The following is a 25,491-nucleotide window of genomic DNA, read 5'->3' on the forward strand; positions in this document are numbered from 1 at the left end:
TATGAGGGGATTGATGAATGAGTAGAGGTTGAGAGAGTGAACTTGCATTCCACAGAGTTAAGAATGTCTACTAAGCGCATTGGAGCTGTCTCACTGCTGGGTATATTTGCAGCAATTCAAATTCACCCACATCAATCTGACTTGAAGCAACATTACAGAAGCTGTAACAAACTTGGGATCTGTTCCTACAATACTGCAATATGAGAAGTTATTAACATTTATCGACCACAGAAGCTGCTGGATATGTTGAAGAGTAAAATCACAGACTTCCTTCTGCTTTGCATTTCTGGGTCAGTGCAATTGTCTCCCTTGCTCTGACTCATCAATCCCTTTTCAGACTTAGCTGGCCACCTAAATGATTTCACTCTTTGATCTTTTGTGGGATGTGGGTACCACTAGCAAAGTCAGCATTTGATGCCCATCCCCAATTGCCCTTGAATAAAGCGCTAACCGTATTACTGTAAGGCCATTTCCCATCTTGCATGCTGCAGGAATGGCTGCAGTGAGACAGAAACTTTGGTGGATTATGAAAAGGTCAGTTGTGTGTTACAAGTCACGTCGGATATTTCAAGGTGTTCTATGAAACTTGCCTGACCTGTAATGTTTTACGTTGAATGTGGCTGGGATGATCATGAGAGGTTCCACAGGTGTGATTCAGCTGACCCATCAAAACCAAAGTTTAATTAAGAACATTGTTGACATGTATAGTAAGACAATTAGAAAACATTTAATAATTACAAACAAGAAACACAGCAACTACAATAATGTACAACTCTTAAGGAAATACCTCTAATGTGTTCCAACCAAAGCTAACATCCAATACACAAAACCCTCCAAATAAACAAAATACAGCTTAGGTTAATACCCACTTGTTACAGGAATCCTCCCTCGTGGCTTGAATCCCTTGTGAAGAAACTCAGAAGAGGTTGTAGTCGAATCTGTTTCCCAAACCACAGCTTCTTAAAGACAGAACCCAAAAAAAGCAGGGAGAGACTGCTTCTTAGCTTGCTGCTAAACTGCTTCCCAGAACAAAACTGAAAGCTTGAAAGGAGAAGAAGAAAAGCCCTATCAGCTGACTGCCACAAACGTGAGCGAAAGTCCTATCATCTCACTGCCACAGTTAGCTCCCCCCACCAATGATATTGCTGAAGGTGTAAGCTGTATGATTTTTAGAGAAAAAAAATCTTTCTTATTGATATACTCACATGACAAGTGGAAATTTCCAGTCTTCGGGAACTATGCCATAAGATCCTGCCCTATGTAATGTTTCCTGAGTGACCAGTGACAATCATCACTTCTGCTAAAATGTTTCAGGTATGATACTTTATTTATTAATGCAGTGTACAGTTTATTACATTATTACAGTTTTATTACTGTTACTTAAAACAACCCACTTGGATCGCTGTATTATGAAATACTGAATTGGATATTTCTGTGTTGTAGGGCCGGCACAGTGGTTAGCACTGCTGCCTCCCAGTGCCAGGGACTTGAATTCAATTCCAGCCTTGGGTCGCTGTCTATGGAGTTTGCACATTCTCCCTATGTTTGCATGGGTTCCCTCTGGGTGCTCTGGTTTCCTCCGATAGTCCTTATCTGCTTCTGAAACCCTCACTCCCACCTTCCATTCCTCTAGACTTGATGGTTACAATATATTCCATGCTGGTCTCCCCCATTGGACCCACCGTAAGCACCAGGAAAAATCCATTCTGTCATAGAATTCCCACAGTGCAGAAAGAGGCCATTCAGCCCATTGAGTCTGCGCCGACCACAATCCCACCCAAGTCCTATTCCCATAACCCCATGTATTTACCCTAGCGAGTCCCCCCCCCCCGACACGAAGGGTCAATTTAGCACAGCCAATCAACCTTTAACCCGCACATCTTTGGAGCGTGATAGGAAATCTGAGCACCCGGAGGAAACCCACGCAGACATGGGGAGAACGTGCAGACTCCACACAGACAGTGAGCCAAGCTGGGAATCAAACCCGGGTCCTTGGCACTGTGAGGCAGCAGTGCTAACCACTGTGCCATCCTCTCAGAGCATAGTGAATCTTTGCAGTAATTCACCACAGAGGGTTGCACAGGTTGGGTCGCTTGGTATGTTCGAGGCTGAGATAGGCAGATTTTTAATCAGTAAGGGAACCTGTGGAGTTGAAGATTATCAAATCAAATCAGATCAGTCATGACCTCGTTGAACGGCAAGGCAGACTGGATGGGCCGAATGGCCTACTTCCGCTCTTAGAACATAGAACATTACAGCACAGAACAGGCCCTTCGGCCCACGATGTTGCGCCGACCAGTTAAAAAACAATGACCCACTAACCTAAACCAATCCCTTTCCATCCATAAACCTATCCACAGATCTCTTAAACGCCCCCAAACTACGCGCATTTTCAACCTCAGCAGGCAGGGCATTCCAATCCCTCACCACCCTCTGGGTAAAGAACCTACCCCTGACATCCGTCCTATAACTACCCCCCCTTAATTTAAAGCCATGCCCCCTCATGCTAGCTTTCTCCATCCGAGGAAACAGGCTATCACTATCCACCCTATCTAAACCTCTAATCATCTTATATGTTTCAATAAGATCCCCTCTTAGCCGCCTTCTTTCCAGCGAAAACAACCCCAAATCCCTCAGTCTCTCCTCATAGGACCTCCCCTCCATGCCAGGCAACATCCTGGTAAACCTCCTCTGCACCCTCTCCAAAGCCTCCACATCCTTCCTGTAATGTGGGGACCAGAACTGCACACAGTACTCCAAGTGCGGCCGCACCAGAGTTGTGTACAGTTGCAACATGACGCTGCGACTCCTAAATTCAATCCCCCTACCAATGAACGCCAAGACACCGTATGCCTTCCTAACAACCCTATCTATTTGATTCCCAACTTTCAGGGATCTATGTACACATACACCTAGATCCCTCTGTTCATCCACACTATTCAAAGTCCTCCCGTTAGCCCTATACTCTACACATCTTATATCTGGTCTTATATCTGGCTCTTATATCTGGTCACTTCACCCTGCTATCCCTGTCCTTATGTGGACTTACCACCCCTCCCCACTATCCAACCCACAGAGGCTGCAATCCAGCAATACTGAGATTTTATTTTTTAAAAGCAGTCCCCTTGTCTTTTTCAATCTCTCTGTGGAGTTCCATATTTCTGTAACTTCCACCAGCCCTTCCAACTTTCAAATGCCTCTGCTGTCCTCACAATCCAACCCTTTCTGCATCCCCAATTTTGAATCACTCCAGGTAGTTACGTCAGCCCCTAATGTTGGAATTCCCTCCCTAAATCTCTCCTCCAATCTCAGTATCCTCATTTAGAGTCATAGAAATGTAGAATGGTACAGCGCCGAAAAGGGAGATCTGATGTGAGAAGGAATATTTTCACCAAGTTGCATCTCTGGGAGTCCAGGTAGCTCAGTCGGTAGAGTATCAGCCTTTTAATCTGGGGGTCTAGGGTTCAAATGCCAGTTGGGGTGTTGCTTTTCTTCCACCCTGAACATAACTGTTTGAGATGTGCTTCCAAACAGATTAACAGATGTCCTTTAACAAATTCCTCACACACGATTGACAATTCCAAGAGGAGCCAGCAGAAAAATGCATTCATTTTAAGAGGTGCTTGATGGCCGGCACAGAAAAAATGGGCCTCTGGGCTTCTTTTCCTGCTATCGAACTGTCTGACGGGGAAATTGTGGGTTCTCAGAGAAAGAATCATCTACCTTCAAAAATGCAAAATGCACAAAGGCACTGCTGAGATTCAAACTCAGGATGGCCCATTTACTAGGCAGCTACTTCAACAACTCAGCCACAGCACAACAAATAAAACACAACCAATGTTGTAATTTGTTATGAAATTAAAAACAAAATCCTGTGGATGCTGCAACCTGAAACCATCTGGTCCTTCGAGCCTGCTTCACTATTTACTAAGGCCATGGCTGATTCTGTTGGCTTCCACATTCTCCACATTCTCCTCCCCCTCCCCGATAATCTTTAATCCTCTCAATAAATATCTAGCTCCCTCCGCCAGGAAAATATTCAGTGAGCCCGTCCTCCAGCACCTTCTGAGGCAGAGTTTAAAAGTGGCACAAGCCTCTGAGAGAAAACAAATCGAATCATCTCTTGTCCGAAAAGGGCGCCCCCCCAATGTTCAAACAGCGGCCCCTTGTTTTGGCCTCACCCACAAGAAGAAACATCTTTTCCATCTCCACCTTCCCAAGACCGTTTCAGCATCTTAGAAACTTTAATCCAGTCACCCCCTCACTTTGCTAAACTCTGGCTGAAAGGAGCCCAGTCCAATCCAATCTCATGAGGAAACCCGCTCATCCCAGGTAGCAATCCAGTCACCACCCACCGCCCCACCACCCTGAACTGCCTCCAGCTCATTTACACTCACAGTCATGTGGTTCCATAGTGTAGTGGTTATCACGGCTGCCTTACACGCAGAAGGTCCTGGGTTCAGAGGCCAGTGTTTTATACCTATACCCAGAGAGCAGTGCTGCAGAGGAGATTGCCCAGGATGCTGCCTGGGATGGAGCATTTAAATTATGAAGAGAGTTTGGGTACGCTTGGGTTGTTTTTGATGGAGCAGAGAAGACTGACGGGTGACCTGATTGAGGTGTACAAGTTTATGAGGTGCATGGACAGAGTGGCTAAGAAGCAGCTGTTCCCCAGATTTGAAGGGTCAGTGTTCAATTCTGTGGTCTTCAGGTGTCTTATACAGCTCCATCACAGCCTCTCTGCTCTGATATTCTATGTCTCACTACAAAGGCAAGTAACTGAAGTGCTTGTGAGCGATCTTTTCTACCTGCGCTGGTTGCCTTTAGAGATATGTAGACATGTATTCCAACTCTCTCGGGTCCTCTGCACTTGTTAGCTTCCCACCATACAAAGGACAAGTCACTGTGAAAGAGCGGCGAGTTCAAGGCAGTTCCACTGCTCTCTGGGTATAGGAATAAAATATCACTGGCTCCAAACCCAGGACCTTCTGCGTGTAAGGCAGACGTGATAACCACTACACTATGGAACCACATGACTGTGAGTGTAAATGAGCTGGAGGCAGTTCAGGGTTGGGGGTTGGTGGGTGATTACTGGATTGCTACTTGGAACGAGTGGGTTCCCTCATGGGGTTGGATTGGACAGACTGGGCTCCTTTCAGCCGGAGTTTAGGAAAGTGAGGGGGTGACTGGATTAAAGTTTCTAAGATGTGTCGTTGTTCCCCAGGACGACAAATGATTTTAGCCGATTAGAACAGAGAGTCTGAGTCTTGATCTTCCAAGCAGTAGACTTTATTCTCTAGTACAAGACAATAAAGCCGGGATGTCCGGATCAATCCAATGAATCATTCTGCTTACAGTCTTTTTATGCACATTACAGCTCCATATCTCAGAACTCTTATCTTACCCTTAGATTTCCTTGTTTTAGTCATCATTATTTCTGGGCTAGCCCTTTATCTACCCTGCTTGAGATTGGTCCCTCATTAGTACATCTCTTTGTCCTTGAAACCATGGTAGTTCCAGTCTCTGCCCTTATCCAAACTGTACTGTTTATACAATAATCGTGGTTTAGCTAACTTAGATCAATTAGTGAAGAAAACGTGTTTATTTTACTCTCCTTTTTGCTATAGTCACGTATTAAGCTGGACAACTGGACAATGTCCTGTGTTCCTCAGGAGGCTACTGTCTACATTCATTAATAAGTGTTTACTATACCAACTTTGGTGGGTTACATGGGTAATTATATTGGTTATATTTCATTCAGTCATATCAGTCTGACTACTATACTAATTATATTCGATAACATACTTTGAGTGCCATGCTGGTTTCACTCCATCTTCCATTTTGAACCTGCTTCATCACACGTATTTCAATTACAAGTATTAGAGCAAATTCTCTTACAGATGCTGAACGGTCTTGGGAAGGTGGAGGTGAAAAGATGTTTCTGTTTAGTTCTGTCTAGAAAGCGCCTGTCTAGTGAACAGAAGAATCCTGACATCAAAATCTTCAGCCTTTCTATACGTTACACTTTGTAATTTTAAAATAAACTCACTGTTGTCCCGAGAAGCCACAACTTTCCTGTCACACAGTTCGATAGCAGGAAAAGAAGCCCAGAGGCCCATTTTGTCTGCGCCGGCCATCAAGCACGTATTAAAATGGATGAACGTTGCTGCCAGCGACTCCTGGAATTGTCAATCGCGTGTGAGGAATTTGTTAAAGGACATCTGTTAATCTATTTTGAAGCACATCTCAAACAGTTACATTCAGGGTGGAAGAAAACACCCAAGCAGGGACTTGAACCCTGGACCCTCAGATTAAAAGTCTGATGCTCTACCAACTGAGCTACTTGGGCTCTGCAAAGCTCACTATCTATACCCATCATAATTTTATACACCTCTATCAAATCCCGTCATTCTTCTACGCTCCACGGAATAAAATTCAACCTTTCTCTGTAACTCAAGTCCCAGCAACATCCTTGTAAACCTTCTCTGCACTCATTCAACCTTATTCATATCCTTCCTGTAATTAGGTGACCAAAACTGCACACAATACTCCAAATTCAGTCTCACCTTTGCCTTTTGCAATGTTGTAGTGAACACAAACTGGAGAAACAGCATTTTGCCTTCTGGACTCAACATTGAGTTCAATAACTTCAGAGTATGAACTCTCTCCTCCACCTTCACCCCATTCACACAGTCTGTTCACTTAATGGGTACTTTTCTAGCACCTTCTCAGCCTTCTGTATCCTTATTTCAATTCCCGTTGTCCCATTCCATGCCCCCTATAGTATAAATCTCCACTGATTCTCTTTGCTCTCAGCTCTGACGAAGGGTCATCTAGACTCGAAACATTGGCTCTATTCTCTCCCCAGAGATGCTGTCAGACCTGCTGAGATTTTCCAGCATTTTCTGTTTGTGTTGAAGCCATGTTGGAGTTGTATAGAACTTTGGTGAGGCCACAGCTGGAGTCCTGTGTGCAGTTCCGGCCACCACATTTTAGGAAGGTTGTGATTTCACTGGAGAGGGTGCAGAGGAGATTCCCCAGGATGCTGCCTGGGATGGAACATTTAAATTATGAAGACAGGGTGGGTAAGCTTGGTTTGTTTTCGTTGGCGCAGAGAAGACTGAGGGGGTGACCTGATTGAGGTGGACAATATTATGAGAAGCATGGACAGAGCGGATAAGGAGCAGCTGCTCCCCTGATTTGAAGGTTCAGTGTTCAATTCTTTGGTCTTCAGGCGTTTTATACAGCTCCATCACAGCCTCTCTGCTCTGGTATTCTATGCCTCACTATAAAGACAAGTAACTGAAGTGCCTTGTGAGCCATCTTTTCTACCTGCACCGGTTGCCTTTAGAGATACGTAGACATGTATTCCAAGTCTCTCAGCTCCTCTGCACTTGTTCGCATCCCACCATACAAAGGACAAGTCACTGTGAAAGAGCGGCGAGTTCAAGGCAGTTCCACTGCTCTCTGGGTATTGGAACAAAATATCACTGGTTCCACGGGGCTTTGAACCCAGGACCGTCTGCGAGTAAGGCAGACAGGATAACCACTACACTATAGAACCACATGACTGTGAATGTAAATGAGCTGGAGGCAGTTCAGGGTTGGGGGTTGGGGGTTGGTGGGTGATTACTGGATTGCTACCTGAAACGAGTGGGTTCCCTCATGGGGTTGGATTGGACAGACTGGGCTTCTTTCAGCCGGAGTTTAGCAAAGTGAAGGGGTGACTGGATTAAAGTTTCTAAGATGCTGAATGGTCTGGGAAGGTGGAGGTGAAAAGATGTTTCTGTCTAGTTCTGTCTAGAAAGCACCTGTCTAGTGAACAGAAGAATCCTGACTTCAAAATCTTCAGCCTTTCTGTACGTTACACTTTGCAATTTTGAAACAAACTCACTGTTGCCCCGAGAAGCCGCAACTTTCCTGTCAGACAGTTCGATAGCAGGAAAAGAAGCCCAGAGGCCCATTTTGTCTGTGCCGGCCATCAAGCACCAATTAAAATGGATGAATGTTACTGCCGGCGCCTCCTGGAATTGTCAATCACGTGTGAGGAATTTGTTAAAGGACATCTGTTAATCTATTTTGAAACACATCTCAAACAGTTACATTCAGGGTGGAAGAAAACACCCAAGCAGGGATTTGAACACTGGACCCTCAGATTAAAAGCCTGATGCTCGACCAACTGAGCTACTTGGGCTCTGCAAAGCGCGCTATCTATACCCATCATAATTTTATACACCTCTATCAAATCCCCTCATTCTTCTCTGCCCCAGGGAATAAAATTCAACCTTTCTCTGTAACTCAAGTCCCAGCAACATCCTTGTAAACCTTTTCTGCACTCATTCAATCTTATTCATATCCTTCCTGTAATTAGGTGACCAAAACTGCACACAATACTCCAAATCCAGCCTCACCTTTGCCTTTTGCAATGTTGTAGTGAACAAAAACTGGAGGAACAGCATTTTGCCTTCTGGACTCAACATTGAGTTCAACAACTTCAGAGTATGAACTCTCTCCTCCACCTTCACCCCATTCATACATTCTGTTCTCTTAATGGGTACTTCTTAGCACCTTCCCAGCCTTCTGTATCCTCATTTGAATTCCCGTTGTCCCATTCCATGCCCCCTATAGTATAAATCTCCGCTGATTCTCTGTGCTCTCAGCTCTGACGAAGGGTCATCTAGACTCGAAACGTTGGCTCTATTCTCTCCCCAGAGATGCTGTCAGACCTGCTGAGATTTTCCAGCATCTTCTGTTTGTGTTGAAGCCATGTTGGAGTTGTATAGAACTTTGGTGAGGCCACAGCTGGAGTCCTGTGTGCAGTTCTGGTCGCCACATTTTAAGAAGGTTGTGATTTCACTGGAGAGGGTGCAGAGGAGATTCCCCAGGATGCTGCCTGGGATGGAACATTTAAGTAATGAAGAGAGGGTGGGTAGGCTTGCGTTTATTTTCATTGGCGCAGAGAAGCCTGAGGGGGTGACCTGATTGGGGTGTACAATATTATGAGGAGCACGGACAGAGCGGATAAGGAGCAGCTGCTCCCCTGAGTTTGAGAGTCAGTGTTCAATTCTTTGGTCTTCAGGCGTTTTATACAGCTCCATCACAGCCTCTCTGCTCTGATATTCAATGCCTCACTATAAAGACAAGTAACTGAAGTGCCTTGTGAGCCATCTTTTCTACCTGCACCGGTTGCCTTTAGAGATATGTAGACATGTATTCCAAGTCTCTCAGCTCCTCTGCACTTGTTCACATCCCACCATACAAAGGACAAGTCACTGTGAAAGAGCGGCGAGTTCAAGGCAGTTCCACTGCTCTCTGGGTATAGGAATAAAAAACAGCCGTTGGCTCCACTGGGCTTTGAACCCAGGACTTTCGGCGTGTAAAGCAGACGTGATAACCACTACACTATGGAACCACATTACCATGCAGGTAAATGAGCTGGAGGCAGTTCAGGGTGGGGTGGGGGGGTGGGAGGTGGGTGATTACTGGATTGCTACCTGGAATGAGCGGGTTTCCCAATGAGATTGGATTGGACAGACTGGGCTCCTTTCAGCTGGAGTTTAGGAAAGTGAGGGGGTGACTGGATTAAAGTTTCTAAAATGCTGAACCGTCTGGGAAAGTGGAGTTGGAGAAGATGTTTCTGTCTAGTTCTGTCTAGAAAACACCTGTCTAGTGAACAGAAGAATCCTGACTTCAAAATCTTCAGCCTTTCTGTACGTTACACTTTGCAATTTTGAAACAAACTCACTGTTGCCCCGAGAAGCCGCAACTTTCCTGTCACACAGTTCGATAGCAGGAAAAGAAGCCCAGAGGCCCATTTTGTCTGTGCCGGCCATCAAGCACATATTAAAACGGATGGACGTTGCTGCCGGCAACTCCTAGAATTGTCAATCACGTGTGAGGAATTTGTTAAAGGACATCTGTGAATCTATTTTGAAGCACATCTCAAACAGTTACATTCAGGGTGGAAGAAAACACCCAAGCAGGGACTTCAACCCTGGACCCTCAGATTAAAAGTCTGATGCTCTACCAACTGAGCTACTTGGACTCTGCAATGCTGGTTATCTATACCCATCATAATCTTATAGACCTCTATCAAATCCCCTCATTCTTCTCTGCCCCAGGGAATAAAATTCAACCTTTCTCTGTAACTCAAGTCCCAGCAACATCCTTGGAAACCTTCTCTGCACTCATTCAACCTTATTCATATCCTTCCTGTAATTAGGTGACCAAAACTGCACACAATACTCCAAATTCAGTCTCACCTTTGCCTTTTGCAATGTTGTAGTGAACACAAACTGGAGGAACAGCATTTTGCCTTCTGGACTCAACATTGAGTTCAACAACTTCAGAGTATGAACTCTCTCCTCCACCTTCACCCCATTTACACATTCTGTTCACTAAATGGGCACTTTTCTAGCACCTTCCCAGCCTTCTGTATCCTGATTTGAATTCCCGTTGCCCCATTCCATGCCCCCTATAGTATTAATCTCCGCTGATTCTCTGTGCTCTCAGCTCTGACGAAGAGTCATCTAGACTCGAAACATTGGCTCTATTCTCTCCCCAGAGATGCTGTCAGACCTGCTGAGATTTTCCAGCATTTTCTGTTTGTGTTGAAGCCATGTTGGAGTTGTATAGAACTTTGGTGAGGCCACAGCTGGAGTCCTGTGTGCAGTTCTGGTCACCACATTTTAGGAAGGTTGTGATTTCACTGGAGAGGGTGCAGAGGAGATTCCCCAGGATGCTGCCTGGGATGGAGCATTTAAATTATGAAGAGAGGTTGTGTGGGCTTGGGTTGTTTTTGTTGGCGCAGAGAAGACTGAGGGGTGACCTGATTGAGGTGTACAATATTATGAGGGGCACGGATAGAGCGGATAAGGAGCAGCTGCTCCCCTGACTTTGAGGGTCAGTGTTCAATTCTTTGGTCTTCAGGCGTTTTATACAGCTCCATCACAGCCTCTCTGCTCTGATATTCTATGCCTCACTATAAAGACAAGTAACTGAAGTGCCTTGTGAGCCATCTTTTCTACCTGCACCGGTTGCCTTTAGAGATATGTAGACATGTATTCCAAGTCTCTCAGCTCCTCTGCACTTGTTCACATCCCACCATTCAAAGGACAAGTCACTGTGAAAGAGCGGCAAGTTCAAGGCAGTTCCACTGCTCTCTGGGTATAGAAACAAAACATGACTGGTTCCACTGGGCTTATGAACCCAGGACCTTCTGCGTGTAAGGCAGACGTGATAACCACTACACTATGGAACCACATGACTGCAAATGTAAATAAGCTAGAGGCAGTTCAGGGTTGGGGGTTGGGGGTTGGTGGGTGATTTCTGGATTGCTACTTGGAACAAGCGGGTTTCCTCATGGGGTTGGATTGGACAGACTGGGCTCCTTTCAGCCGGAGTTTAGGAAAGTGAGGGGGTGACTGGATTAAAGTTTCTAAGATGCTGAACCGTCTGGGAAGGTGGAGATGGAGAAGATGTTTCTGTCTAGTTCTGTCTAGAAAGCGCCTGTCTAGTGAACAGAAGAGCCCTGAGTTCAAAATCTTCAGCCTTTCTGCACGTTACACTTTGCAATTTTGAAACAAACTCACTGTTGCCCCGAGAAGCCGCAACTTTCCTGTCACACAGTTCGATAGCAGGAAAAGAAGCCCAGAGGCCCATTTTGCCTGTGCCGGTCATCAAGCAAATAATAAAATGGACCAACGTTGCTGCCGGTGCCTCCTGGAATTGTCAATCACGTGTGATGAATTTGTTGAAGGACATCTGTTAATCTATTTTGAAGGACATCTCAAACAGTTACATTCAGGGTGGAAGAAAACACCCAAGCAGGGGCTTGAACCCTGGACCCTCAGATTAAAAGTCTGATGCTCCACCAACTGAGCTACTTGGGCACTGTGACACAACCTAGCAATACCCATCATAATTTTATTATCCGCCACATCCTCCACTTGCGAGGCTGATTTCAGAGTCCTGTGGACCCGGACACCAAGATCCCTCTGCTCTTCAACACAACTAAGACTCCTACCCTTGATATTGTATTCCTTCATCCCATTGGTCCTGCCAAAATGGACCACTACACATTTATCTGCATTGAAGTCCATCTGCCACTTCTCCGCCCAGTCTTGCATCCTATCTATGTCCCGCTGCAACTTCTGACATCCCTCCAGACCATCCACAACACCACCGACCTTCGTGTTGTCGGTGAACTTACTAACCCATCCCTCCACTTCCTCATCCAGGTCATTTATGAAAATGACAAACAGCAAGGGTCCTAGAACAGATCCCTGGGGCACTCCACTGGTGACCGACCTCCATGCAGAAAAAGACCCATCCACAACCACTCTCTGCCTTCTGCAGGCAAGCCAGTTCTGGATCCACAAAGCCAAAGCCCCCTGGATCCCATGCCCTCTCACCTTCTCAAGAAGTCTTGCATGGGGGACCTTATGAAATGCCTTGCTGAAGTCCATGTAAAACATGTCTACCGCTCTTCCTTCGTCAATGTGCTCAGTCACATTCTCAAAGAACTCAACTAGGCTCATAAGGCACGATCTGCCCTTGACAAAGCCATGTTGACTATTTCTGATCATTCTAAACTTCTCCAAATGCGCATAAATCTTGTCCCTCAGAAGCCTCTCCATCAACTTACCAACCACTGAGATCAGACTCACCGGTCGGTAATTTCCCGGGCTATCCCTGTTCCCTTTCTTGAAAATAAGAACCACATCCGCAATCCTCCAATCCTCCGGAACCTCTCCCGTCTCCATCGACGACGCAAAGATGATCGCCAGAGGCTCTGCAATCACTTCCCTCACCTCCCACAGTAATCTGGGGTACATCCCATCTGGTCCCGGCGACTTGTCTATCTTGATAGAGCTTAAAAGTTCTAACACATCCTCTTCCTTAACATCCACATACTCAATCTTTTCAGACTGCCGCAAGCCTGTAGTACAACCTCCCAGATCACTTTCCACCGTGAATACCGAGGCAAAGTACTCATTAAGCACCTCTGCCATTTCCTCCGTTCCCACACAGACTTTTCCCCCTTCACCTGTAATAGGTCCTATCCCTTCTCTTCTCATCCTTTTACTTTTCACATATTTGTAGAAGGCCTTGGGATTCTCCTTAATCTCACCCGCCAAGGCCTTCTCATGTCCCCATCTGGCTCTCCTAATTTCCCTTTTTAAGCTCCTTTCTACAATCCTTATACTCCTCTAGATCCTTAACATCTCCTAGCTCCCTGAACCTTTTATACGCCTTTCTTTTCTTCCTGACCAGATTCACCACAACCTTCGTGCACCACGGTTCCCGCGCCCTACCAAAACCTCCTCGTCTCATCGGAACATTATCGTGCAGAGCATCAGTCAAACATTCCTTGAATATCTGCCACCTTCCTTCGGTACTTTTCCCCAAGAACGCTTCCTTCCAGTTTATTCGTCCAATTATCTGCCTGATGTCTTCATATTTCCCCTTACTCCAGACAAACACCTTCCTAGCCTGCCTGATCCTATCTCTTTCCAATGCTATTGCGAAGGAGATAGAATTATGATCTCCATCCCCAAGATGCTCTCCTACCGAGAGATCCGACACCTGTCCTGGTTCATTAGCCAGCACCAGGTCAAGTACAGCCTCTCCTCTCGTAGGCTTATCCACTTACTGTGTCAGGAAACCCTCCTGAACACACCTAACAAACTCCTCCCCATCCAAACCCCTTACCCTTGGGATATTCCAGTCGATGTTTGGGAAATTAGAGTCTCCCATCACGACAACTCTGTTATTACTACATCTCTCTAGGACCTGTTTCCCTATCTGCACCTCAACTTCCCTGTCACTATTGGGCGGCCTATAGAAAACACCCAGCAAAGTTATCGACCCTTTGCTGTTCCTAACTTCCACCCACAATGACTCTGTAGGCAGTCCCTCCACGGCATCCTCCTTCTCTGCAGCCATGACACTGTCCCTGATCAACAGAGCCACTCCACCACCTCTTTTGCCCCCAACCCTGTCCTTCCTGAAGCATCTGAATCCTGGCACCTGAAGTGCCCAGTCCTGTCCCGGAGATATCCAAGTCTCTGTAATGGCCACCACATCGCATTCCCAGTCTCTGGAATGGCCACCACATCGCATTCCCACATTCACAGTTGTTAGAATCCAATCATACAAAGGACAAGTCACTGTGAAAGAGCGGCGAGTTCAAGGCAGTTCCACTGCTCTCTGGGTAGAGGAATAAAAAACATCAGTGGCTCCACTGGGCTTTGAACCCAGGACAGACGTGATAACCACTACACGATGGAACCACACAACTGGGAGGGTAAGTGAGCTGGAGGCAGTTCAGGGTGGGGGGTTGGTGGGTGATTACTGGATTGTTACCTGGAATCAGCAGGTTTCCTCATGGGGTTGGATTGGACAGACTGGGCTTCATTAGAACATAAGAACATAAGAAATAGGAGCAGGAGTAGGCCATCTGGCCCTTCGAGCCTGCCCCGCCATTCAATAAGATCATGGCTGATCTGTCGTGGCTCAGTTCCACTTTCCCGCCCTCTCCCCATAACCCTTAATCCCCTCTCTTATCAAAAACCCATCAACCAGCTTCTTAAAAATATTTAGCGAGGCAGCCTCCACCACTTCAACGGGCAGAGAATTCCAGAGATTCACCACCCTTTGAGTGAAGAAGTTCCTCCTCAACTCCGTTCTAAACCGCCTCCCCTTTATCTTGAGGCTGTGCCCCCTAGTCCTACTGTCTTTTTTGAGCGGGAAGAGTCTCTCCACCTCTATCCTATCCATCCCATTCATCATCTTATACGTCTCAATGAGATCTTCTTTCAGCCGGAGTTTAGGAAAGTGAGGGGGGTGACTGGATTAAAGTTTCTAAGATGCTGAACCATCAGGGAAGGTGGAGGTGAAAAGATGTTTCTGTCTAGTTCTGTCTAGAAAGCACCTGTCTAGTGAACAGAAGAATCCTGACTTCAAAATCTTCAGCCATTCTATACGTTACATTTTGCAATTTTGGAACAAACTCACTGTTGCCCCGAGAAGCCACAACTTTCAGGTCGACAGCAGGAAAAGAAGCCCAGAGGCCCATTTTGTCTGCGCCGGCCATCAAACACCTATTAAAATGGATGAACGTTACTGCCAGCGACTCCTGGAATTGTCAATCACGTGTGAGGAATTTGTTAAAGGACATCTGTGAATCTATTTTGAAGCACATCTCAAACAGTTACATTCAGGGTGGAAGAAAACACCCAAACAGGGACTTGAAACCTGGACCCTGAGATTAAAAGTCTGAGGCTCTACCAACTGAGATACTTGGGCTCCGTCTTCATTGGAGCAGAGAAGTCTGAGGGGGTGACCTGATTGAGGTGGACAAGATTATGAGGTGCACGGACAGAGCGGATAAGGAACATAACATAAGAACATAAGAAATAAGAGCAGGAGTAGGCCAACTAGCCCTTCGAGCCTGCCCCGCCATTCAATAAGATCATGGCTGATCTGTCGTGGCTCAGTTCCACATTCCCGCCCTCTCCCCATAACCCTTAATCCCCTCACTTATCAAAAACCCATCAACCCGCGTCTTAAATATATTTAGCGAGGCAGCCTCCACCACTTCAACGGGCAGAGAATTCCAGAGATTCACCACCCTTTGAGTGAAGAAGTTCCTCCTCAACTCCGTTCTAAACCGCCCCCCCTTTATCTTGAGGCTGTGCCCCCTAGTCCTACTGTCCTTTCTGAGCGGGAAGAGTCTCTCCACTTCTATCCTATCCATCCCATTCATCATCTTATACGTCTCAATGAGATCTCCCCTCATTCTTCTAAACTCTAACGAGTACAAGCCTAGTTTATTCAGCCTCTCCTCATAGCTCAACCCCCTCAACGCCGGTATCAGCCTAGTAAACCTCCTCTGCGCTCCCTCCAAGGCCAAAATATCCTTGGGTAAGTGCGGCGACCAAAACTGCACACAGTACTCCAGCTGCGGCCTCACCAATGCCCTATACAGCCGCAGCAAGACCTCCCTACTTTTATATTCAATCCCCCTCGCTATGAAGGCCAGCATCCCATTCGCCTTCCTGACCACCTGCTGCACCTGCAAGCTGGGTTTTTGCGACTCATGCACAAGGACCCCGAGGTCCCTCTGCACCGTCGCCTGCTGCAGTTTTTCGCCACATAAGTAATAGTCCTTCCTACCATTATTCCTACCAAAGTGGACCACCTCGCACTTGCCAACATTAAATTCCATTTGCCATTTCCTGGCCCATTCGCCCAGCCTATCTAGATCCTTCTGCAGACTCTCCACACCCTCCGCACAATTTGCCGTTCCACCAATCTTGGTGTCATCAACAAATTTCGACACCATACACTCGGTTCCCTCCTCCAGATCATCTATATAAATGGTAAATAGCTGAGACCCCAGCACTGACCCCTGGGGCACTCCACTAGTCACCAACCGCCAATCCGAAGAGCACCCATTAACCCCCCACTCTCTGCCTCCTATTTGACAACCATATAACGACATGTATTCCAACTCTCTCAGCTCCTCTGCACTTGTTCGCATCCCACCACACAAAGGAGAAGTCACTGTGAAAGAGCAGCGAGTTCAAGGCAGTTCCACTGCTCTCTGGGTATAGGAGCAAAATATCATTGGTTCCACAGGGCGTTGAACCCAAGACCTTCTGCGAGTAAGGCAGATGTGATAACCACTACACCATGGAACCACATAACTGTGAGTGTAAATGAGCTGGAGGCAGTTCAGACTGGGGGGGCAGTGGGTGGTTACTGGATTGCTACCTGGAATGAGTGGGTTTCCTCATGGGGTTGGATTGGACAGACTGGGGTCCTTTCAGCCGGAGTTTAGGAAAGTGAGGGGGTGACTGGATTAAAGTTTCTAAGATGCTGAAGCATCTGGGAAGATGGAGGTGAAAAGATGTTTCTGTCTAGTTCTGTCTAGAAAGCGCCTGTCCAGTGAACAGAAGAATCCTGACTTCAAAATCTTCAGCCTTTCTATACGTTACACTTTGAAATTTTGAAACAAACTCACTGTTGCCCCGAGAAGCCGCAACTTTCCTGTCACACAGTTCGATAGCAGGAAAAGAAGCCCAGAGGCCCATTTTGTCTGTGCCGGCCATCAAGCACCTATTAAAATGGATGAATGTTGCTGCCGGCGACTCCTGGAATTGTCAATCACGTGTGAGGAATTTGTTAAAGGACATCTGTTAATCTGTTTTGAAGCACATCTCAAACAGTTACATTCAGGGTGGAAGAAAACACCCAAGCAGGGACTTGAACCCTGGACCCTCAGATTAGAAGCCTGATGCTCTACCAACTGAGCTACCTGGGCTCTGTAACGCTCAGTACCTCTACCCATCATAATTTTATACACCTCTATCAAATCCCCTTATTCTTCTCTGCCCCAGGGAATAAAATTCAACCTTTCTCTGTAACTCAAGTCCCAGCAACATCCTTGTAAACCTTCTCTGCACTCATTCAACCTTATTCATATCCTTCCTGTAATTAGGTGACCAAAACTGCACACAATACTCCAAATTCAGTCTCACCTTTGCCTTTTGCAATGTTGTAGTGAACACAAACTGGAGGAACAGCATTTTGCCTTCTGGGCTCAACATTGAGTTCAACAACTTCAGAGTATGAACTCTCTCCTCCACCTTCACCCCATTCACACATTCTGTTCACTTAATGGGTACTTTTCTAGCACCTTCTCAGCCTTCTGTATCCTTATTTCAATTCCCGTTGTCCCATTCCATGCCCCCTATAGTATAAATCTCCACTGATTCTCTTTGCTCTCAGCTCTGACGAAGGATCATCTAGACTCGAAACATTGGCTCTATTCTCTCCCCAGAGATGCTGTCAGACCTGCTGAGATTTTCCAGCATTTTCTGTTTGTGTTGAAGCCATGTTGGAGTTGTATCGAACTTTGGTGAGGCCACAGCTGGAGTCCTGTGCGCAGTTCTGGTCACCACATTTTAGGAAGGTTGCGATTTCACTGGAGAGGGTGCAGAGGAGATTCCCCAGGATGCTGCCTGGGATGGAACATTTAAGTAATGAAGAGAGGGTGGGTAGGCTTGCGTTTATTTTCATTGGCGCAGAGAAGACTGAGGGGGTGACCTGATTGAGGTGTACAATATTATGAGGAGCACGGACAGAGCGGATAAGGAGCAGCTGCTCCCCTGAGTTGAAGGGTCAGTGTTCAATTCTTTGGTCTTCAGGCGTTTTATACAGCTCCATCACAGCCTCTCTGCTCTGATATTCTATGCCTCACTATAAAGACTGAAGTGCCTTGTGAGCCATCTTTTCTACCTGCACCGGTTGCCTTTAGAGATATGTAGACATGTATTTCAAGTCTCTCGGCTCCTCTGCACTTGTTCGCATCCCACCATACAAAGGAGAAGTCACTGTGAAAGAGCGGCGAGTTCAAGGCAGTTCCACTGCTCTCTGGGTATAGGAATAAAAAAATAATCACTGGCTCCACACCCAGGACCTTCTGCGTGTAAGGCAGACGTGATAACCACTACACTATGGAACCACATGACTGTGAGTGTAAATGACTGGAGACAGTTCAGGGTGGGGGTGCGGTGGGTGGTTACTGGATTGCTACTTGGAATGAGCAGGTTTCCCCATGGGTTTGGATTGGACAGACTGGGCTTCTTTCAGCCGGAGTTTAGGAAAGTGAGGGGGGTGACTGGATTAAAGTTTCTATGATGCTGAACCGTCTGGGAAGGTGGAGGTGAAAAGATGTTTCTGTCTAGTTCTGTCTAGAAAGCGCCTGTCTAGTGAACAGAAGAATCCTGACTTCAAAATCTTCAGCCATTCTATACGTTACACTTTGCAATTTTGGAACAAACTCACTGTTGCCCCGAGAAGCCGCAACTTTCAGTTCAATAGCAGGAAAAGAAGCCCAGAGGCCCATTTTGTCTGCGCCAGCCATCAAGCACCTATTAAAATGGATGAATGTTACTGCCGGCGACTCCTGGAATTGTCAATCACGTGTGAGGAATTTGTTAAAGGATATCTGTTAATCTATTTTGAAGCACATCTCAAACAGTTACATTCAAGGTGGAAGAAAACACCCAAGCAGGAACTTGAACCCTGGACCCTCAGATTAAAAGTCTGATGCTCTACCAACTGAGTTACTTGGGCTCTGCAAAGCTCACTATCTATACCCATCATAATTTTATACACCTCTATCAAATCCCCTCATTCTTCTACGCCCCAGGGAATAAAATTCAACCTTTCTCTGTAACTCAAGTCCCAGCAACATCCTTGTAAACCTTCTCTGCACTCATTCAACCTTATACATATCCTTCCTGTAATTAGGTGACCAAAACTGCACACAATATCCCAAATTCAGCCTCACCTTTGCCTTTTGCAATGTTGTAGTGAACACAAACTGGAGGAACAGCATTTTGCCTTCTGGACTCAACATTGAGTTCAACAACTTCAGAGTATGAACTCTCTCCTCCACCTTCACCCCATTTACACATTCTGTTCACTTAATGGGTACTTTTCTAGCACCTTCTCAGCCTTCTGTATCCTCATTTGAATTCCCGTTGCCCCATTCCATGCCCCCTATAGTATAAATCTCCGCTGATTCTCTTTGCTCTCAGCTCTGACAAAGGATCATCTAGACTCGAAACATTGGCTCTATTCTCTCCCCAGAGATGCTGTCAGACCTGCTGAGATTTTCCAGCATTTTCTGTTTGTGTTGAAGCCATGTTGGAGTTGTATAGAACTTTGGTGAGGCCACAGCTGGAGTCCTGTGTGCAGTTCTGGCCACCACATTTTAGGAAGGTTGTGATTTCACTGGAGAGGGTGCAGAGGAGATTCCCCAGGATGCTGCCTGGGATGGAACATTTAAATTATGAAGAGAGGGTGGGTTGGCTTGGTTTGTTTTCGTTGGCGCAGAGAAGCCTGAGGGGGTGACCTGATTGAGGTGTACAATATTATGAGGAGCACGGACAGAGTGGATAAGGAGCAGCTGCTCCCCTGAGTTGAAGGGTCAGTGTTCAATTCTTTGGTCTTCAGGCGTTTTATACAGCTCCATCACAGCCTCTCTGCTCTGATATTCTATGCCTCACTATAAAGACAAGTAACTGAAGTGCCTTGTGAGCCATCTTTTCTACCTGCACCGGTTGCCTTTAGAGATATGTAGACATGTATTTCAAGTCTCTCGGCTCCTCTGCACTTGTTCGCATCCCACCACACAAAGGACAAGTCACTGTGAAAGAGCGGTGAGTTCAAGGCAGTCCCACTGCTCTCTGGGTATAGGAACAAAATATCACGGGCTCTACTTGGTTTTGAACCCAGGATTGTTATGTGTGTAAGGTAGACGTGATAACCACTACACTATGGGACTACATGACTCGGAGCATGAATGAGCTGGAGGCAGTTCAGTGTCGGGGGTTGGGGTAGGTGCGGTGGGTGATTACTGGATTGCTACCCAGAATGAGCGGGTTTCCCAATGAGATTGGATTGGACAGACTGGGCTTCTTTCAGCAGGAGTTTAGGAAAGTGAGGGGGTGACTGGATTAAAGTTTCTAAGATGCTGAACGGTCTTGGGAAGGTGGAGGTGGAAAAGATGTTTCCTCTTGTGGGTGAAGCCAAAACAAGGGGGTGCTGTTTGAACATTAGGGGGCGCCCTTTTAGGACAAGAGATGATTAGATTTGTTTTCTCTCAGAGGCTTGTGCCACTTTTAAACTCTGCCTCAGAAGGTGCTGGAGGAGGGAGTCACTGAATATTTTCCTGGCAGAGGGAGTTAGATATTTATTGAGAGAATTAAAGATTATCGGGGAGGGGAGGGGAACGTGGAAGCCAACAGAAGGGGATCAGCCATGGCCTTAGTAAATAGTGAAGCATAGAACGTAGAACATAGAACATAGAACATTACAGCGCAGAACAGGCCCTTCGGCCCACGATGTTGCGCCGACCAGTTACAAAAACAATGACCCACTAGCCTATACCAATCCCTTTTCGTCCATAAACCTATCCAGAGATCTCTTAAACGCCCCCAAACTAGACGCATTTACAACTGCAGCAGGCAGGGCATTCCAATCCCTCACCACCCGCTGGGTAAAGAACCTACCCCTGACATCCGTCCTGTAGCTACCCCCCCTTAATTTAAAGCCATGCCCCCTCGTGCTAGCTTTCTCCATCCGAGGAAAAAGGCTATCACTATCCACCCTATCTAAACCTCTAATCATCTTATATGTTTCAATAAGATCCCCTCTTAGCCGCCTTCTTTCCAGCAAAAACAACCCCAAATCCCTCAGTCTCTCCTCATAGGATCTCCCCACCATACCAGGCAACATCCTAGTAAACCTCCTCTGCACCCTCTCCAACGCCTCCACATCCTTCTTGTAATGCGGGGACCAGAACTGCACACAGTACTCCAAGTGCGGCCGCACTAGAGTAGTGTACAGTTGCAACATTACACTGCGACTCCTAAATTCAATCCCCCTACCAATAAACGCCAAGACACCGTACGCCTTCTTAACAACCTTATCTACTTGATTCCCAACTTTCAGGGATCTATGTACACACACACCTAGATCCCTCTGTTCATCCACACTATTCAAAGTCCTCCCGTTAGCCCTATACTCGACACATCTGTTGCTCCTACCAAAGTGAATTACCTCACACTTCTCCGCATTAAATTCCATCCGCCACCTCTCGGCCCAGCTCTGCAACCTGTCTAAGTCTCCCTGCAGACTATGACACCCTTCCTCACAATCTACCACACCTCCAACTTTGGTGTCATCAGCAAATTTACTAATCCACCCAACTATACCCTCATCCAGATCATTAATAAAAATTACAAACAACAGTGGCCCCAAAACAGATCCCTGAGGCACACCACTCGTAACTGTACTCCATGATGAATATTTACCATCCACCACCACCCTCTGTCTCCTATCTGATAGCCAATTCCTGATCCAACTTCCTAGATTACCCACAATCCCATACATCTGCATTTTCTGCAGAAGCCTACCATGGTGAACCTTATCGAACGCCTTACTAAAATCCATGTATACCACGTCAACTGCCTTGCCCCCATCCACCTCTTTGGTCACCTTCTCAAAAAACTCAATAAGGTTAGTAAGGCACGACCTACCCGCTACAAAACCATGCTGACTATTTCTAATCAATTCATTACACTCCAAATAACTATAAATCCTATCCCTAATAATTTTTTCTAAAACCTTGCCCACAACAGAAGTAAGACTCACCGGTCTATAATTCCCGGCAAAGTCTCTGTTCCCCTTCTTAAACAATGGGACAACATTCGCTATCCTCCAATCCTCCGGGACTACACCAGAGACCAATGACGACCTGAAGATCTGAGCCAGAGGCTCTGCAATCACCTCTCTAGCCTCCCAGAGAATCCTAGGGTAGATCCCATCCGGACCAGGGGACTTATCTATTTTCAGCCCCTCAAGAATTTCCAGCACATCCCCTTTATCAACCGTAATACTGTCTATTTTACACCCCTGCAACCCAATGTCCTCCTCAGCTATATTCATGTCCCCCTGCGTGAACACCGAAGAGAAATATTGGTTCAATACTTCTCCAATCTCCTCCGGTTCCACACACAACTTCCCCCTGCTGTCTGTAACTGGCCCTAATCTTGCCCTGACCAACCTTCTGTTCTTGACATACCTATAGAACGCCTTAGGATTCTCCTTAATCCTATCAGCCAAAGTCTTCTCATGTCCTCTTTTAGCCCTTCTCAACTCACTCTTCAACTCCCTCCTAGCCAATCTAAAGCTTTCTAGTGCACTATCTGAGCCCTCCAATCTCATCCGAACATAAGCCTCCTTTTTCTTTTTAACCATCGACTCAACTCTTTTAGTGCACCACGGTTGCCTAGATCTGCCAAATCCACCATGCCTGACAGGGACATACCTATCAAGGACTCGCAGTAGCTGCTCCTTGAAAAAACTCCACATTTCAGACGTTCCCAGTCCCTGTAATCCCCTAATCCAATCCATGCTTCCTAATTCACTCCTGATAGCCTCATAATCGCCCTTACCCCAGCTAAAATTGCTGACCCGAGGTTCATGCCTATCTCTTCCCATCACTAAGGTGAACGTAACCGAATTGTGGTCACTATCACCAAAATGCACACCAACTTCCAAGTCTAGCACCTGGTCTGGCTCATTTCCCAGCACCAAATCCAATATAGCCTCACCTCTAGTTGGCCTGTCTACATACTGAGACAAAAAACCTTCCTGCACGCTTTGTACAAACACTGACCCCTCTAGCGAGCTAGAACTATAGCAACTCCAATCAATATTCGTAAAGTTAAAGTCCCCCATAACAATTACCCTATTACTTTCACTCCTAACCAGGATTGTCTCCGCAATCCTTTCCTCAACCTCTCTAGAACTTTTAGGAGGTCTATAAAAGACTCCCAACAGGGTGACCTCTCCTCTCCTATTTCTAATCTCCGCCCATACTACCTCAACTGACAAGTCCTCATCAAACTTTCTCTCTGACACTGTGATACAGTCCTTGACTAGCAATGCTACCCCACCCCCCCTTCTACCTTCTTCTCTACTCCGACTAAAGCATTTGTACCCCGGAACCTGCAACATCCATTCCTGACCCTGCTCTATCCATGTCTCAGAAATGGCCACAACATCAAAGTCCCAGGTACTGATCCACGCTGCAAGTTCATCCACTTTATTGCGAATACTCCTCGCATTAAAGTACACGCATTTCAAACCCTGCTCCGCCCCACCCCCACTATGCCGTGCCTTGCATTCCCCAACTATGCCCCCCTCACTTTCACCCCCTTTCCTCACTATCCCTCCCCCCCTCCGAATCAGTTTAAACCTTCCTGCATCGCTTTTGCAAATTTACCCCCCAGGATATTGATTCCCCTCTGGTTCAGGTGTAGACCATCCCTCTTATAGAGGATCGAAGGAGCAGATGGTTTCAGGTTGCAGCATCCACAGGATTTTGTTTTTAACTTTATAGACATATTATAACATTGATTGTGTTTTATTTGTTGGTGCTGTGGCTCAGTTGGTTAAAATACCTGCCTAGTAAATGGGGGATCCTGAGTTTGAATCTCTGCCTTTGTGTATTTTGCATTATTGAAACAAAATCACTCTTTCTCTGAGAACCCGTAACTTTCCCGATAGCAGGAAAAGAAGCCCAGAGGCCCATTTTGTCTGCGCCGACCATCAAAAAGCTATTAAAATGAATGGATATTTCTGCTGGCGACTCCTGGAATTATCAATCGCGTGTGAGAAATTTGTTAAAGGATATCTGTTCATCTATTTGGAAACACATCTCAAACAATTATGTTCAGGGTGGAAGAAAAAGTAACACCCTAGCTGGGATTTGAACCCTGGATCCTCAGATTAAAAGTGTGTTGCTCTACCAGCTGAGCTACCTGCGCCCCACCCTGTGTTCCTTTTTCCTCTGTTGAACTAGCCGCTCTCTCCCTGTGACTGAGATCAGATGAGGTTGAAGAGGAGTTGATTTTTTACTGGGATTGGGGAAGTGTGATATTGTCCACTTGGAGATTCAGCAAGAGCTCCTCCTTCAATCTGGTCTATTGCATTCGCTGCTCCCAATGCGCTCTACTCTACATCAGAGAGACAAAATGTAGACTGGGTGATCGATTTGCTGAGCACCTTTGGTCCGTCCACACACAGGACCCTAATCTTCCAGTCGCTTGCTGCTTCAACACACCACCCTGCTCTCCTGTCCACATGTCCGTCCACAGAACCATAGAACATTACAGCACAGAAACAGGCCTTTTGGCCCTTCTTGGCTGTGCCGTACCATTTTTCTGCCGAGTCCCACTGACCTGCACCTGGACCATATCCCTCCACACCCCTCTCATCCATGTACCTGCCCACGTTTTTCTTAAGTGAGCCCGCTTTCACCACTTCATCTGGCAGCTCATTCCACACTCCCAACATTCTCTGTGTGAAGAAGCTCCCCCACCAATATTCCCTTTAAACTTTTCCTCCTTCACCCTTAAACCATTTCTTCTAGTTTTTTATCTCCCCTAGCCTCAGTGGAAAAAAGCCTGGTTGCATTCACTCTATCCGTACCCATCATAATCTTATACACCGCTATCAAATCCCCTCATTCTTCCATGCTCCAGGGAATGAAGTCCTAACCTATTCAACATTTCTCTGTAACTCAGCTTCTCAAGCCTCGGCAACATCCTTGCAAACCTTCTCTGCACCTTTTCAACCTTATTAATATCCTTCCTGTAATTAGGTGACCAAAACTGCACACAATACTCCAAATTCGGCCTCACCTTGGCCTTTTGCAATGTTGTAGTGAACACAAACTGGAGAAACTGCATTTTGCCTTCTGGCCTCAACATTGAGTTCAACAGCTTCAGAGTATGAACTCTCTCCTCCACCTTCACCCCATTCACACATTCTGTTCACTAATTGGACACTTCTTAGCACCTTCTCAGCCTATTCTCATTTCAGTTCCCATTGTCCCATTCTATC

The 25,491-nt window shown here is 46.3% G+C and overlaps 8 non-coding genes across 8 annotated transcripts; all 8 read right to left on the bottom strand.

Moving 5' to 3' along the window:
• Positions 1–6,276: 6,276 nt before the first annotated feature.
• Positions 6,277–6,349, bottom strand: trnak-uuu (transfer RNA lysine (anticodon UUU)). Its single transcript has one exon. It is a non-coding gene; the product is annotated as a tRNA-Lys (tRNA).
• A 1,772-nt stretch (positions 6,350–8,121) lies between these two features.
• Positions 8,122–8,194, bottom strand: trnak-uuu (transfer RNA lysine (anticodon UUU)). The gene has a single exon. It is a non-coding gene; the product is annotated as a tRNA-Lys (tRNA).
• A 1,145-nt stretch (positions 8,195–9,339) lies between these two features.
• Positions 9,340–9,412, bottom strand: trnav-uac (transfer RNA valine (anticodon UAC)). The gene has a single exon. It is a non-coding gene; the product is annotated as a tRNA-Val (tRNA).
• Positions 9,413–9,972: 560 nt separating this feature from the next.
• Positions 9,973–10,045, bottom strand: trnak-uuu (transfer RNA lysine (anticodon UUU)). Its single transcript has one exon. It is a non-coding gene; the product is annotated as a tRNA-Lys (tRNA).
• A 1,141-nt stretch (positions 10,046–11,186) lies between these two features.
• Positions 11,187–11,260, bottom strand: trnav-uac (transfer RNA valine (anticodon UAC)). The gene has a single exon. It is a non-coding gene; the product is annotated as a tRNA-Val (tRNA).
• A 558-nt stretch (positions 11,261–11,818) lies between these two features.
• Positions 11,819–11,891, bottom strand: trnak-uuu (transfer RNA lysine (anticodon UUU)). Its single transcript has one exon. It is a non-coding gene; the product is annotated as a tRNA-Lys (tRNA).
• Positions 11,892–17,256: 5,365 nt separating this feature from the next.
• trnar-ucu (transfer RNA arginine (anticodon UCU)) lies at positions 17,257–17,329 on the bottom strand. Its single transcript has one exon. It is a non-coding gene; the product is annotated as a tRNA-Arg (tRNA).
• Positions 17,330–19,073: 1,744 nt separating this feature from the next.
• Positions 19,074–19,146, bottom strand: trnak-uuu (transfer RNA lysine (anticodon UUU)). The gene has a single exon. It is a non-coding gene; the product is annotated as a tRNA-Lys (tRNA).
• Positions 19,147–25,491: the final 6,345 nt, after the last annotated feature.

The sequence above is a fragment of the Carcharhinus amblyrhynchos genome, chromosome 13, assembly GCF_965287045.1.
Source record: "Carcharhinus amblyrhynchos chromosome 13, sCarAmb.v2.hapA, whole genome shotgun sequence".
NCBI lineage: Eukaryota > Metazoa > Chordata > Chondrichthyes > Carcharhiniformes > Carcharhinidae > Carcharhinus > Carcharhinus amblyrhynchos.